Below are 13,800 nucleotides of genomic sequence, written 5' to 3'. Positions count from 1 at the left end.
TCATATGACTTCACTCATGAGGACTTTAAGAGACAAAACAGATGAACATAAGGGAAGGGGAACAAAACTAATAAAAAGCAGGGAGGGGGACAAAACAGAAGAGACTCATAAATATGGAGAACAAACTGAGGGTTACTGGAGGGGTTGTGGGAGGGGGGATGGGCTAAATGGGGAAGGGGCACTAAGGAATCTACTGAAATCATTGTTGCACTATATGCTAATTTGGGTGTAAATTTAAAAAAATAAAAAATAAATTGTGATATATAGTATTAATCTATTTGTCTTTAGACCAACGCTGCCATAAAATGTGATATTTATTTTGTTTTGCTTTTTGGAGGAAGGGCCTTTGAATAATGTGGCCCTGCTGGGGTGAAGCCAGAGGAGGGGCTCCCCTCCCTTCACCCCCGTGGGGCTGGGCCTTGGGGCCTGGCTTCCCCAAGATAGGGGGAGGGCTGCAGGCTTCTTGTGACACACGTGCCACGCTCTGTGGCCACAGCATCACCCAGGGGAGACACAACAGCGTGTGGAGTTCTGCAGACTGGACGGAATCTGGACCGCAGGCTAGGCGAGGGCGCTCCAGGTTTGGTGGGCGGAGTTAGCCCGCTGGCCCCGCTGCCTGCCTCCTGTCCCGTCGGGGAGTTGTCGCTGATGGAAAGTCCGAGGGGAAGCAGCCAGCCTCAGCCACATTTAAAGTGACTTTTTAGGCCGTCGACTTTCTCCGAGAAGATAAATGTCCTCACAGGTTGACACGGTTTCGTAATTCTCTCCATGCTTAAGGGGATGGCCTCTCACTTGACCTTTGACACAGGAATTAAAAGCCCCATTTGAAGAGGAAGCCAGGACCCTGCAGGCGGGGGTCCGAGAGGAGCCGAGTGGGGCCGAGCCCCCGTTTTCAGCTGAGCCCCCACACCCCGCTGCCGCTGCAGCCGCCGCCAGGACGGCTCCCACAATCCCCCTCCCGTGCCCCCTCTGCGCAGCCCTCAGCCTTCCTGGCATTCAGCTGCCAGCTCGCCCACCTCTCAGCAGCCCTCACTAGGAGACCCCTCAGACAGGCCACGGAGGCCTCGCCAGGCGAGGAGATGTCCCAGCCTGCCGACGGCTCTCGCCGGGCTCCATCGCATGCTCAGACTGCCGAGGCCATGACTCACCCGGAAGCAGGAGTCGGGTCACTTTCCTCTGTGCAGCCTACTTCTAACAGACAAGTCTGTGACGGACTCGGCGGGAGGTGCAGACGGGGATGTGAGGCCCAGTAGCCTTTCAAGTGACTTGCCCCCTCTTCTCCCAGGGTGAAGACGCACAGTATTTTCAGGCATTCATTCCACGTACTGTCCACAGATGTTCACAAAAGAGGTCCTGCCGTCCAATAAGTGCGGGGAACACTTGGCAACTCCACTTTATACCGACTTCCTTATTACAGGACTTATCAGAGCCTTCAGTGTGCTAATGTCACCGGGCAGCTCTAAGGAGATGTGGAACACAGCTTTGCCAGAGTCCTTTGAACTTGTGATGCCAGAGCGCCTGTCAGACCAGACTCTGAGGGAAGCTTGTTAGAAATGCCACAGGGGGGCGCCTGGGTGGCTCCGTCGGTTAAGCGGCCGACTTCGGCTCAGGTCGTGATCTCACAGTTCGTGAGTTCGAGCCCCACGTCGGGCTCTGTGCTGCCAGCTCAGAGCCTGGAGCCTGTTTCGGATTCTGTGTCTCCCTCTCTCTGCCCCTCCCCCGTTCATGCTCTGTCTGTCTCAAAAATAAATAAACGTTAAAAAAAAAAAAAAAAAAAAGAAATGCCACAGGGGACCTAAACGGTTTTCTGACCGGAAGGCAGAAACAGAACTCCTCATTTGAGCCAGGAGCAAAGCTCCAGAAGGGAGAGGCTTACCCGGGGAATGCCCTGGCCTACCCGCCCTCCTGTGCTGTGGCCGGTGCTCACGGGAGCAGCCTACCGTGCTGATGCAAGCTGGTGGCCCGTCAAGTGTCCTTGCGTCCAGTCTTTCCCCTCAGGCTCACGTCAATCCTGGGCATCCCCTCTTCCCATTTTACAGATGGGAAAACTGAGGCTCACGGAGAGGTCGCAACGTGTGTGCCCGAGACGGGCCCGGAAACCAGCCACTCAGAGCCTGGGTCTGGGTCCCCCTCAGGCCCTGCAGCAGCCTCGACGGACACCAGGGTGGCCAGGGAAGCGGGCCGTCGTCCGGACCGCGAGGGGGCTCGGGCGGGTCCGGGGCACCATGCCTGCACCTGCGCCTTTGAGACGCTGGGGCCTCCCCTCCCAGCCCGCTGCCCGTAGAGCTTTGGGCTCTGGGCCTTTTGTGCGTCGTTGGTTTGCAGAATGCGTCCTGTGCTCTGGCAGAGAGTGTGGGAAGGCCCTCCTCCGGGGAAGTGCGCACGGGCTGGGTGACAGGAGGACCTTCGTGGGGACAGGGACACCCAGGAGCAGCAAGCGTCCCCGTCTGGGAGCCCGCAGGGCAGGAGCTCCGCCAAGGCCCTCAGGCAGGTGAAGCGTGGGGCCCAGGGCTCAAGGGGAAGCTTTCCGTGACAGTTTTCACCTCTTGCAGTAAGAGACGGCTGGACAGACAACCGTCCAGACACCTGCAGCCCACGCGGGCTGCTGGTGAGCGAACGGGGGGCTTTGCCCCAGCCGGGCCTAGAAAGGGGGAGGTCCTCCACATCGCACCCGCCACTGCAGGGTCCCCGGCAAGTGCCAGCCGGTGACCCCCGCCTCACACAGCGCCACGGGATGCACCCTCGGCCAGCCCGCTTGCGGGAGCTGTGCGGGAACACGCACAAACCGCGTGCACCAAGTAAAAGGCCGAGATACACCTTGTCAACACACAGAGACACCTGGAGAAGCCCGGGCGAGTGGGGAGGGAGCCGGGCGCAGGTATGGAGGTGAGGGGAGCCGAGGCACCTGGGGGAGCGCCAGCGAGACGACTCCCAAGTGACCTGCACACACCGTCACACCCGGTGGACCCAGCTGGCGGAAGGCACACGGGGGGGGGGGGGGGGGGTGAGCAGATCCATCGGTTTGAACGTCAGTGTCCTTGAGACCCAATCTGTGTGGTTTTGCTCATCTCGTTAAAGATGCTCGCTGTAATTAGTTTCCTTTGATTTTCTCCCAGGCTTGTTCAGGAATGCTATTTAAAAAAAAAAACAAATCTAGGGGAGCCTGGGTGGCTCGGTTAAGTGTCCGACGTTAGCTCGGGTCACGATCTCGCGGTGCGTGTGTTCGAGCCCCGTGCCTGCGGAGCCTGCCTGGAATTCTGTCTCCCTGTCTCTCTGCCCCTCCAGTGCTCGCTTGCGCGCTCTCTCTCTCTCTCTCAAAATAAATAAACTTAAAAGAAATTATAGGGGCACCTGAGTGGCCCAGTTGGTTAAGCGTCCGACATCAGCTCAGGTCATGATCTCACCATCCGTGAGTTTGAATCCCACGTCGGGCTCTGTGCTGACAGCTCGGAGCCTGGAGCCCGCTTCGGATTCTGTGACTCCCTCTGTCTCTGCCCCTCCCCCGCTCACACTCTCTCGGTCTCTGAAAAATGAATAAACCTTAAAAAAATTTAAAAAAAGAAAAAAGACATTATCAACACATCTGTACTCCTCCCCCCTTATTTTGTCCTGCTAAGAACTGCTTTGCTTTGGTGAACTTGCCCGGCATGCCTGCCTCACACACGCAGCCACTGCGAATTGTCCTCATCTCAGTGAGTAGCTCGTCTGTGCTTCCCCCTAATGACGTTTTATCCCCCCCCCCCCCTCCTGTGAGCAACTGAGGTAGGAAAATACACTGTTCACCGTGGTGGGAAAAGAAGAAAAGCTCAAGTAGATACATCAGCATCTAAGTAGGCTTCAGAGCAGGGAGCGTGACCAGGGAACAAGCAAGCACTTTCCAAGGATAAGACAGGTCCTAGTATCAGGGCTTAAAAACCTGCGAGGTACAGAGGCAACAGAACAGCCAGACCCACGACCTTACCCGCAGGTCTCCGCACCCCTCAGCCTGTAGACCTTACACCCCAACGCCGAAGCAGCGCACAGACAGCCCCATCAGCTGCTTTCACCCGATCGACAGGGCGGCCACGGCGGAACGCGCTGTCCAGTGCCCCTGGAACATTCTTCAGCACAGACCGCACACGAGGCCACAATCTAACACTCCTAAAAGGACAGAAATCCACAGGGCGTACCCTCTGACGACAACAGGAATAAACAGGGAGTCAGTAACAGACACAGATTTAAAAATACACCAAAGGCACAAACCATAAAGCAAAAAAAATGGTAAGTTGAACTTTTTCAAAATTGAAAATGTGGCTTTTCAAAAACCACTGCTCTCAAAATGAAATGGCAGGGGCGCCTGGGCGGCTCAGTCGGTTGAGCGTCCGACTCCGGCTCGAGTCACGGTCTCGCGGTCCATGGGTTCGAGCCCCGCGTCGGGCTCTGTGCTGACGGCTCGGATCCCGGAGCCCGCTTCGGATTCCGTGTCTCCCTCTCTCTCTGTCCCTCCCCCGCTCACACTCTGTTTCTGTCTCTTAAAAAATGAGCAAGCATTAAAACAAATAAGTAAAATTGCCTAGTATTAAAAAATAAAAGAGAAAAGGCAGCTGCAAGGAGCAGCAGGGTGGGTCTTCAAAACCCGAAAAACAGAATTCGCACACGACCCAGCAAGTCCACCTCTGGGTACAGAAACACAAAAGAACTTAAAATTGGGTCTCAAAGAGGTATTTATTTGCACCCTATTCTTGGCATTATTCACAACAGCCCCAAATGCCCACTGATGGGTCGATGGATGGATGGATGGATGGACGGACAAAATGTGGCCCATCCATACATCAGAATATTAGCCTGAAAAAGGAAGGACATTCTGAGACCTGTCACGACACGGATAAACCTGGGGACATTGTGCTCAGTGAAATAAGCCAGTCACAGAAGGGCAGATTCTGTCTGACATAAACACATATATATCTTCTCGCACGAAAAAGGGGCAGATATTGGAATATATGTACACGTCTCCCCATGTCCTATCAGTCCTCTTTCTCTTGAGAACCCTAACATAGATGCTAAAAACAATGGATGGGCAGGATATTTACGATTTCAAAGTACCCGCCCCGGAGACCCCTGCCCCTGCCGGGAGGAAGAGAGCAAGTTTGGAGCGGGCGCCCCGGCTCACTGCTGGGCGGCCGGCTTGGCCAAGGCAAGCGCCCCGAGCCCCGCGGCAATGCCCAGAGGGCCCGGTTCAGGTGTAGATGGTGGCCACCTGGCCGGGTGAGAGGACCTCGCGTGCCCCCGGCGTCCCCTCCTCCGGGCGCCTCACTGGCCGGGTTTCTCTCACACAGCTTTTTAGAAAGCAGCCTGGAGATGCTCTTGGCGGATGAGGACGACGGGAAAAAACAGCTTATACGCTGTGGGTGCCCCTGACCTATCGGCTCCGGCTTTTCTATTGTGTCTAACGTTCATTCACTTTTTTTCTCGAGTATTTTGAGAGCAGATCTAGGCTCACAGCAAACGTGAGGGAGGCACGGGGCTGCCCCACGCCCCCTGCCCCCCCACAGCCTCCCCCGCGACCCACATCCCCGCCAGGTGGTGCACCTGCTGGAGCTGATGCGTCGTCATCGCCCCGAGTCCACGGCAGGGTCACCCTTGGTGGTGCACGTCCCGTGGGTCTGGACGAGCGCGTGATGGCAGGCGCCCACCACCCTGGCGCCACACGGAGCTGCGCCGCTGCCCTAAAAATGCCCCGGGCTCCAGCTGGTCACCCTCCTCCCCCCTCCCCTCCCGCCGTAGCCCCTGTGGTTCCGCCTTCTCCAGAATGTCCCACAGCTGGACGCCCGCTCATCTTTGATACTTACGTAGTAAAGAAATGATGTGGCTTCTTTTTCTTTTTTCTTGGCTTCCGTTTCTCCCGTTTTACGATTACCGAATCATAAACAGGAGGAGCGGGGATATTACCCTCAGACACAGATGTGCATTAGAGCCCTGGGAAGAAGGGCCGGGTCTTGGACCCAAGCTGTGCGGCTTCCATCGCGCTCCAGTCCCGACAGCTTGGTTCCTGCCTGTTCCTCTTGCCCCGCCTTGGGGCTCAGGGTTCACCCCACTCCCTCCGCCCAGGGTGGTGCCCCTCCTGCCCAAACCACCCCCCACCCCCCCGGCCCAAGGCCGTCCTCAGAAACTCCTTTTAAGTTCACTCCCGCCTTGCGCGTCTCCCTTCCCCATCCCAGAGGTCATGCGAACTTTCCCCAAAAAGCGCCTTCTCCCATCTGTTTTACACTGAAATCCGTAGACATCTGAGGCCTCCTTGGGCTAGCTGCTCCCCGGGCGTGAGTGAGCCAGCCCTGCCCCTGCACCCCCCGCACGATCACCCCTGCTTTCCTTACTTGCACCCGACAGCCTTCACGGGTCACCGCGTGCCTGGTGAGCGAGCAGCGTGGGCCTGCGCAGGGGCCGCCGGCGCCCAGACCCGAGGGGGAGGCCGGGGGCTGCAGCGCCCTGAGCAGCGGGGACGGGGGACCCAGGCCACACGGAGGCGAGGCAGGGGCCAGGCCGCGCTGCTGCACCCCCAGTCCTGCGTGTGCTAAGAGCCGCTGAACCGTGCGTGCACTTGAAACAAGCAAAGTGCACGGAGCGCGGACTCAATCTCAAGGCTGTGTAAGAGGCGCACACCCTCCACCTCGCCAAGTCGCCATCAGCCTGGCTCCAGAATCCTCACTCCCTTGCCTTTACAAACAGTTGGAGGGCCCGGAGGTGACAGCCCAGACACTGCCTGTGTCTGTACCTGATGTCGCCCTGGGGTCTCGGGCCCGCAGAGGTGCGATCCGTCCCTTCTCTTGTACCGTGACGGACCGGGACCACAGGGCCTGTCCCTGGAGAGGACCACGGTCAGCACGTGGCTGCCGCGTCCTCTGGGCAAAGGCCGGCACGACCTCCTTCCCCGTGACTTCCTGCCTGCTGGCAGCTGGGTCCAGGGCCTGGGTCGGCCTCCGCTCAAACCAGGGGCGGCTCGAACGGCAGGCCGGCACCCGCCGCAGGGTCCGAGCAGCCAGTGACGCCGGTGCCTGTGCGAGTCACACGTGCTGACACTCCAGGTCCCTTTCCAACCCGTGCGCCGACCCCGTCAGAAGGTGGGGGAGGGCCACTAGAGCGTCCCCCAAACTGAGAAGGCACTTCGAGACCACAAAGGAAGCAGGCCACTCCGTGCCACCTGGTCTCATTCAGGGTAACTTCCTGACGGGGCATCGGATGGACGATGCGTACAGCTGTGGTCACTCCCTGAAAACCCAGACCCGAGTCCCAGGTGGTACAGAGCGAGGGGACACGCAGAGGGGCAGGGAGTGAGACCCAAGGGATCGCACGCACCCCGAGAGCTAACCTCGTATTAGATCTGGCGGGGCCGCCGGTGCCTCAGGAGGGGGACGACTGTCATCTGTAAGATTCACAGAGGCAAAAGCAAGTGTCCCCGCATTCTGGTCTTGGCGGGCACGTTTCGAGGGTGTGTCCGTCTCCAAGGGGCCCCGAGAGAGGTCATCCAGTGGACACATGCACAACGGAGGGCCAGACCCGGTCAGGAGGGTCAGCAGTCGGGCAGACCCCGTGGCACAGCTCAATTAGGTCGGGCCGGAGACAGGTGGTCCCCCCCCCTGGGGCCCTCATCATCTTCCAAAAGGGACCCATTTCTGGCTTTTCCCAAAATATCGTTATGAGCTCTTTAACTTAAAACATTTCGATGGGTTTTAATTCGTTGCGTCTCTTGTCCCCACTGGAGATCAAACTGTCCCAGTTTGGGGCACTGGGGGGTCGCTTCAGATCACTGCTGAGTCCTGTGGGTGTGACCCTCCTGGACTTTCAAACCGTGGGGCGGTCGGCGGGACGCAGGCCCGGGCTCATCACGGACACCCCGCCCCGCACCTGGGATGAGCCATTTTTCCAAGAGGCCCTCAGAGTGAGCGATGGTATTTCAAGACCACGGTACGGGGGCAAAGGATGGTCACTGCGCTGGGTTGGTCACTGTCTCTAGAGCTTTTCGGCAGAAAGAGGTGGAGGGGAAACAAAGACGATACAGAGGAGATACAGACTACGGACATGTGGCCACGTACGCCCAACAGACTGGTGGCCGGTTACAGATAAGATACGGAGCAGAGGGAAGTATGGGTTGGACACAGGCTGCACGACGCCTTGACGCACAGCGTGCCCAGAACCCGTGGGAGGACATCTGGGTCATTCCCAGCTGGCCGCGACAAACACCACGGTACTTCCTGACGCTTTCCGTGCACACGGACACCACAGAGCCCTTCTGGAAGCCCTTCTCCTCTGGGTACCTGTGTCTCTCCTCCCACACGGAGGGCACAGCAGACGTGGGGGCCGGAAGACCCCGTAACGTCTCCCTGGGTTTTCCCAGTGGTGCGAGGAGTGCCGACACCCACGATAGGATAGGATCACTACAAACGTGAAACGTTTCTCTGCGTGGTCCGCCTTCCCCGCTCCGTCCGGTCAAGCGGCTGTCAGAGCAAGGACCCTCCACACCTGAGCTGAGGCTCCTCGCCTTGTGTTGGCACGCCAGCCAACCGCACGGGTAGCACGCTGATCGCCAAGAAAACCACATCCCTGATCGTGTCAGCCGTTGGAGCCCATCTTCCAGCACATTCCTCGGGAAGGGCTCCCAGGAGCATGTTCTCGGAATTCGGCCTTCTCCCACGTGGGTGACCTTCTGCACCCTTTACGCCAGAAAGTTTTCTGGATATAAAATCCTTGGGACATGTTTTCTTTCTTCAAATCTCTTAAACATGCTACTACTCCATTTTCTCCTGGCATAAAGCATGTTTGTCAAGAAGTCTGATCATCTAATGCTTTCCCTTGTAAGTAATGTGCTTTTTTTCCAAGATGTCCAAAGGTTTTCTTTCTTTCTTTCTTTCTTTCTTTCTTTCTTTCTTTCTTTCTTTCTTTCTTTCTTTCAAGTCTAGTAATTTTACAAGCATATGTCTTGGGGTTGGCCATTCTGGACGAATATATTCAGGAACATGGCATGCTTTCAAATCCTGTGTTTCAGGAAGGTCTTCGTGAACGGTCATGTCCCGCTAGGATAGCATCTTGCAAAATCACAGCACTCTCTCTCACAACGGGGACACCGGCACGGACAGTCGGTCCCTGTGGGGACCCACGCATGCCCGGGTGGCACTCCCGGGTTTGCCCATTCACCCGCTGAAGGGCATCTGGGTCATCTCCAGTTTGGGGATGTGAACGCTTGTGTCCAGGTTTTTGTGTGATATGTGTTCTCGCTTCTGGGAAAAACGCCAGGAACACAGCACACTCTCCCCCGTGCGCCCCTTCGGGGAGACCTCCCTCTACACCCTTTAGCCCACTTTTATTTTTGAGAGAGAGAGAGAGAGAGAGAGAGAGAGAGAGAGAAGGGGAGAGAAAGAGAGAGTGCGAGCAGGGGAGGGGCAGAGAGAGAGGGAGACACAGAATCCAAAGCAGCTCCAGGCTCCGAGCTGTCAGCACAGAGCCCGACGCGGGGCTCGAACCCACAGACCGCGAGATCACGACCTGAGCCGAAGTCGGACGCCCAACCGACTGAGCCACCCTGGTGCCCCTCACCCACTTTCTAATTAGACTTCTTTCACTTTTGTGTGGACTGTTTATATACTCCATACACAAGTCCCTGGGCAGATGTGTGGCCAGATGTGTGTCTGCAGTTTTTCTTTCCATCCTGCAGCCGGGTCTTTCACAGAGCAAAAGCTTTTAGTTTTGATGACGTATATCTGAAGAATGTTTCCTTTCATGGATCACGCTTTCGGGGTCAAGACTTAAGAACTCTGCCCAGCCCCAGGTCCCAATGGCCTCCTACAAGTTATTACACTGAGGTCTGTGGCTCATTTTAAGTGAACCTTTGTACAAACGTGAGATCTAGGTTGTGGCTCGTGGCTGTCCACCTGCCCGGCAAGCCCCCCTGAGATGTGCAGACTTCTAAAACGGCTCCAATGACCCACTCTCGTGCGATCCCCTCTCCCAGTGTGCCCGCCGGCCAGTGACTGGCTTCTTAATCAAACTAAGTGACAGGCTGTCACTTCCAAAAGTAGGCGATACAAGCCTGTGACTCCCACCTGGGCTGGCATCTGCTCGCTCGCCCTGCTCTAAGCAAGCTGCCATGTGGAGAAGCCCGCATGCCAAGGAACAGAGGGCAATCTCTGACCAACGGCCACGAGAGTGAAGCTGGAACAGATCCCTCCCTGGTCAAGCCTTCAGAAGAGACCCCAGCCCGAGCCAACATCTTGACTGCAGTCCTGCAAGAGACCGGACGAGAGGATCAACTAAGCCACAGAAACGGAGATACTGTTCTTGTGATCCACCAAGTTCCAGGGAAATCCGCTGTGCAGCAACGGGCCTGCCTGTGTCGACGGCAGGCCCCCACCCTGGCAATTCTGCCCAAGGAGGGGGAGGAAGTTCCTCAGGAAACTCAAACTCTGCCTTTTCCCTACGGAGCACGGCAAGTGCACTGATGGCCATCACACTGAAAACCACTCTCAAAATCACATTCAGGGCCACCGGGCGAAATGCCACTTGCTGCTCACGTGGCCTGGCATTCACTTGAGGGAGTAGCTCCAGGACCCCTCCCTGGGCACATCCGACCACCTCTCGGCCTCCAAGAAAGGGCTAGCACGTCTCTGTAATCGACGACCCTCTTCCTGAGTGCCTGCCTGATGACCATCCTCGCTCTGACTGGTAGCGAAGGAATGAGCCAACGTGCGGGGCTATGGGCATGCACTGAACGGGTCCCTCGGCAACCACAGCAGATTCTTAAACATGTGGCACCCGCTGTCTCCTTTAATCCTTAGAGACAACCTACGAGGTAGGCGCTGTTACCCCAGTTCTATAGATGGGGGCATGAAGGCCCCGCCCCACAGCTGGAAAACCCAGAGCTGGGACTGGGTGGCAGGTGTGCGCCCCGCCCCCACTGCACACACCGAACGGCCCCCAACGGGCCAGGCCAGGCAGAGAGCTGAGGACACGTACACAGTCGGTGCCTCTGTTGCAGCTCCAGCCACCAAAGCCCTTAGTGCCGCTATCTGGGGAGCTGGCTCCCTGTACTACACTGAGGGGATTATTTTCCTGGAAAATTTCATATGCGTCTTTGAAATGGGAGTTTTATGAGGTGGCGGAGGTCCTAAGCGAGGCCTACACGTTAGAAAGCAAACAAGACGGCCATAACACAGCACGAAACCACACACACACGCATGCAGGCACACACACGAAAACCACCCTTGAATAAAATCTGCAGACTTTAGGATCAAAAAGGTGGGGCGCCTGGGTGGCTCAGTCGGTGAGGCACCCAACTCTTATTCTCAACTCGGGTCACGATCTAGTTGGTTCGTGGGTTCGAGCCCCGTGTCGGGATCTGCGCCGACAGCTCAGAGCCTGGAGCCCTCTTCAGAGTCTGTGTCTCCCTCTCTCTGACCCTCCCCCACCCACACTCTCTCTCTCAAAAATAAACACTAAAACAACTTTTTTAAAAAGGCACACTTCCTCCCACCCAGCCAATCCAGGTTCAAAGAGGGCAGCTCAACTATTAACTTGCCAAGGCATTTTCAGTTTGCCAAGTACTGTGACAGGACTTGCCTAGCAGACTTTTCACATTTGCTAACCTGGAATGAAAAGACCCTGTACCCGCTCCATTGACCAGAGGGTCCGCCCACATGGGTCCAGACAGCCCGAAGCGCAGGCTTTTGGTTCAGGCAGACTGCGGACTCACCCGAGGGGCGCCGGCGAGGTCTTCCTACCAAAGGGAAAGGATCCAGATAGACCGGCAAGAAACAAGAATGGTTCACAATGCAGGAAAAAAGTAAGTTGGGGACGGAGGATGACAGCCCTGATAAGCGGACCCCACCTCTGCGTGGGGAGATAGGGAAATGAGTCACCAATGGGAACGAGATAGCCATCAGCCTGGAATTAATCATGGCAGACAAACTTAATTTAGTTCTGACACTTCTAGGTTCGATGTACAAGAGTCAAGAATAAAGACGACTCAATTCTAGCCGGTGGTTATTTGTAACCTCGTACAGAAAATACTAGATTATGTTAACAGCATTAAAAGGCAAGAACTAAAGCCTGAAAGGTGACTTCCCTGCCGCTTAAGGGCGCTCCAAGAATTCAAATGCAAAGCAAAAGCTAGCAGTCAAAATGATTCTTCTAGAACCTAAATCAGAAGGCACGTCCCCCGCTGCCCCCCTCACTCGAGAGTAAAGCCCAAGTCTACGTGTGCAACACCCCGGCTCCAGCCAACCGGCCTCCTCGCCCTCGTTTAAGGCCAGTTCCGTCCACCCTCTGGCCACAGGTTAGGGACAGTCCCCTCAAGGCCTCCAAGTCGCCTCCTCCCACGCCAGCCCAAACAAAGGCCCGAATCTCCTCCCCCAGAGGGGCTTTCAGTCTGAAGGCCTCCGAGCTAGAGAGACGTCGGATCTGCCGTCCGTCCCCAGCCCCCACCACACACGCCGCACGGCAGCGGGCCCGTCCGGAGCGGGTGGAGACACAGGCGCCACCAGCCATCGGCTCCCGCTCCGTCAGGGGGTCTCCACGCTTCCCGGCTCTGCCTCTGGGCTGCCGGGTCCACCCTGTGAATTCTCGCTTTTCCACAAAAGGCAGCGTGTGTTCTCTGCAGCCGTGAGCCTTCCTCCGCCCGCTTCCTGCCAGGTGAATGGGGAGGATCCAAAGGCCCTTTGTCATTTCCTGCTGCCCGCGCCTCTCAGTCCAAACTCGCGGCTTTCTAACAACCCCATTCTCTCAAAAGCTTTCCGGGTCTCCGGGGAAACCTCTTGGGGTACGATTCCCGACACAAGAGCCACAAGCACAGGTCTCCTCAAAACAAGCCCCCTGGGTCTCGGGGGCCTGCAGAGGGACAGCTCCGGAGCGCCTCGGTCCTACCGTTCGGCGGTCTCACGCCGCACGCCCACAGCTTCATCACAGACCCGACCTTCCCGGCCGCCCCGCGCCGACGTCTGCTCGAAAGCCACTTCTGAACGTCAGCCCCGCGTGCCACCGGGAAGGCGGAGGGTGAGGCGGCCAAGGGGTGCCGCTCCCGTGCACCCAAGCCCCGTCACCGGCTTCCCGCTCCACCCCTGCCTTCCAGCCTCGGCGGCAGGACGCAGAGGTGCCCTCGGCACCGCCTCGAAATCCTGTCCGGACCAGCCGGTCCGTCATCTTCCACCTCCACGCTGAACTGCTGCCACATGGCCAGGACCCACTCAGCTCCGGTTCCTAACATTCTCACATCTTCCCACCCACCCCCACTGGGTCTCCCCACAGCCCGAGGCAGGCCCCAGAACTTTCCTCCCCAAAGTCCCGCCAGCTCCCCACCAGCTACAAACTCTGTCCCACACGTGAGGGTTTTGCTAACAGTCTATACACCGAACTCCTACCTCAGGGCCTTTGCGTCTGCTGCCTCCTGGGGTGGACGTTCTTCCCGGAGAGCACATCTGTTCACACGCCACCTTGTCGGGCCTCTCTCACCCAGCCTGAAAAAAATGGCAACCTCCCGCCTCCCGGGCATCCCCCTGCCCCCTGCCCGTCTCCACTCACCCCTTAACCCGACTCCGTATTTGCTATCTTGGGTCCCCATGGGAGTGTGAGCGCAGACTCTGGAGCACCCCGTCTCCTGCACATCTCCAGTGTCTACTAGAACTGACACACGGCACGGGCTCAACAAAGGGCACGAAGAGGGCCTCCCGCCCTTTTGAAAAACCGTGAACAAAGTTGCCAAAACCCCCCCTTGGCCTGAGGCAAGTTCAGCATCACTTCTGAGGGACCATCCTTAGGGCACGTGGCCGTGGCCGAACA

General features: G+C 57.3%; 1 long non-coding RNA gene across 1 annotated transcript; it reads right to left on the bottom strand.

Moving 5' to 3' along the window:
* Nucleotides 1–279: 279 nt before the first annotated feature.
* LOC124522658 (uncharacterized) lies at nt 280–3,174 on the bottom strand. The gene is made up of 3 exons (XR_006964822.1): nt 1,941–3,174; nt 1,149–1,353; nt 280–797 (listed from the first exon to the last, which is right to left on the bottom strand). It is a non-coding gene; the product is annotated as an uncharacterized LOC124522658 (long non-coding RNA).
* Nucleotides 3,175–13,800: the final 10,626 nt, after the last annotated feature.

The sequence above is a fragment of the Lynx rufus genome, unplaced genomic scaffold, assembly GCF_022079265.1.
Source record: "Lynx rufus isolate CCGP_SWC_20201006 ecotype Redwood Valley unplaced genomic scaffold, mLynRuf1.p SCAF_38, whole genome shotgun sequence".
NCBI lineage: Eukaryota > Metazoa > Chordata > Mammalia > Carnivora > Felidae > Lynx > Lynx rufus.
This window is presented reverse-complemented; position numbering and strand designations above follow the sequence as displayed.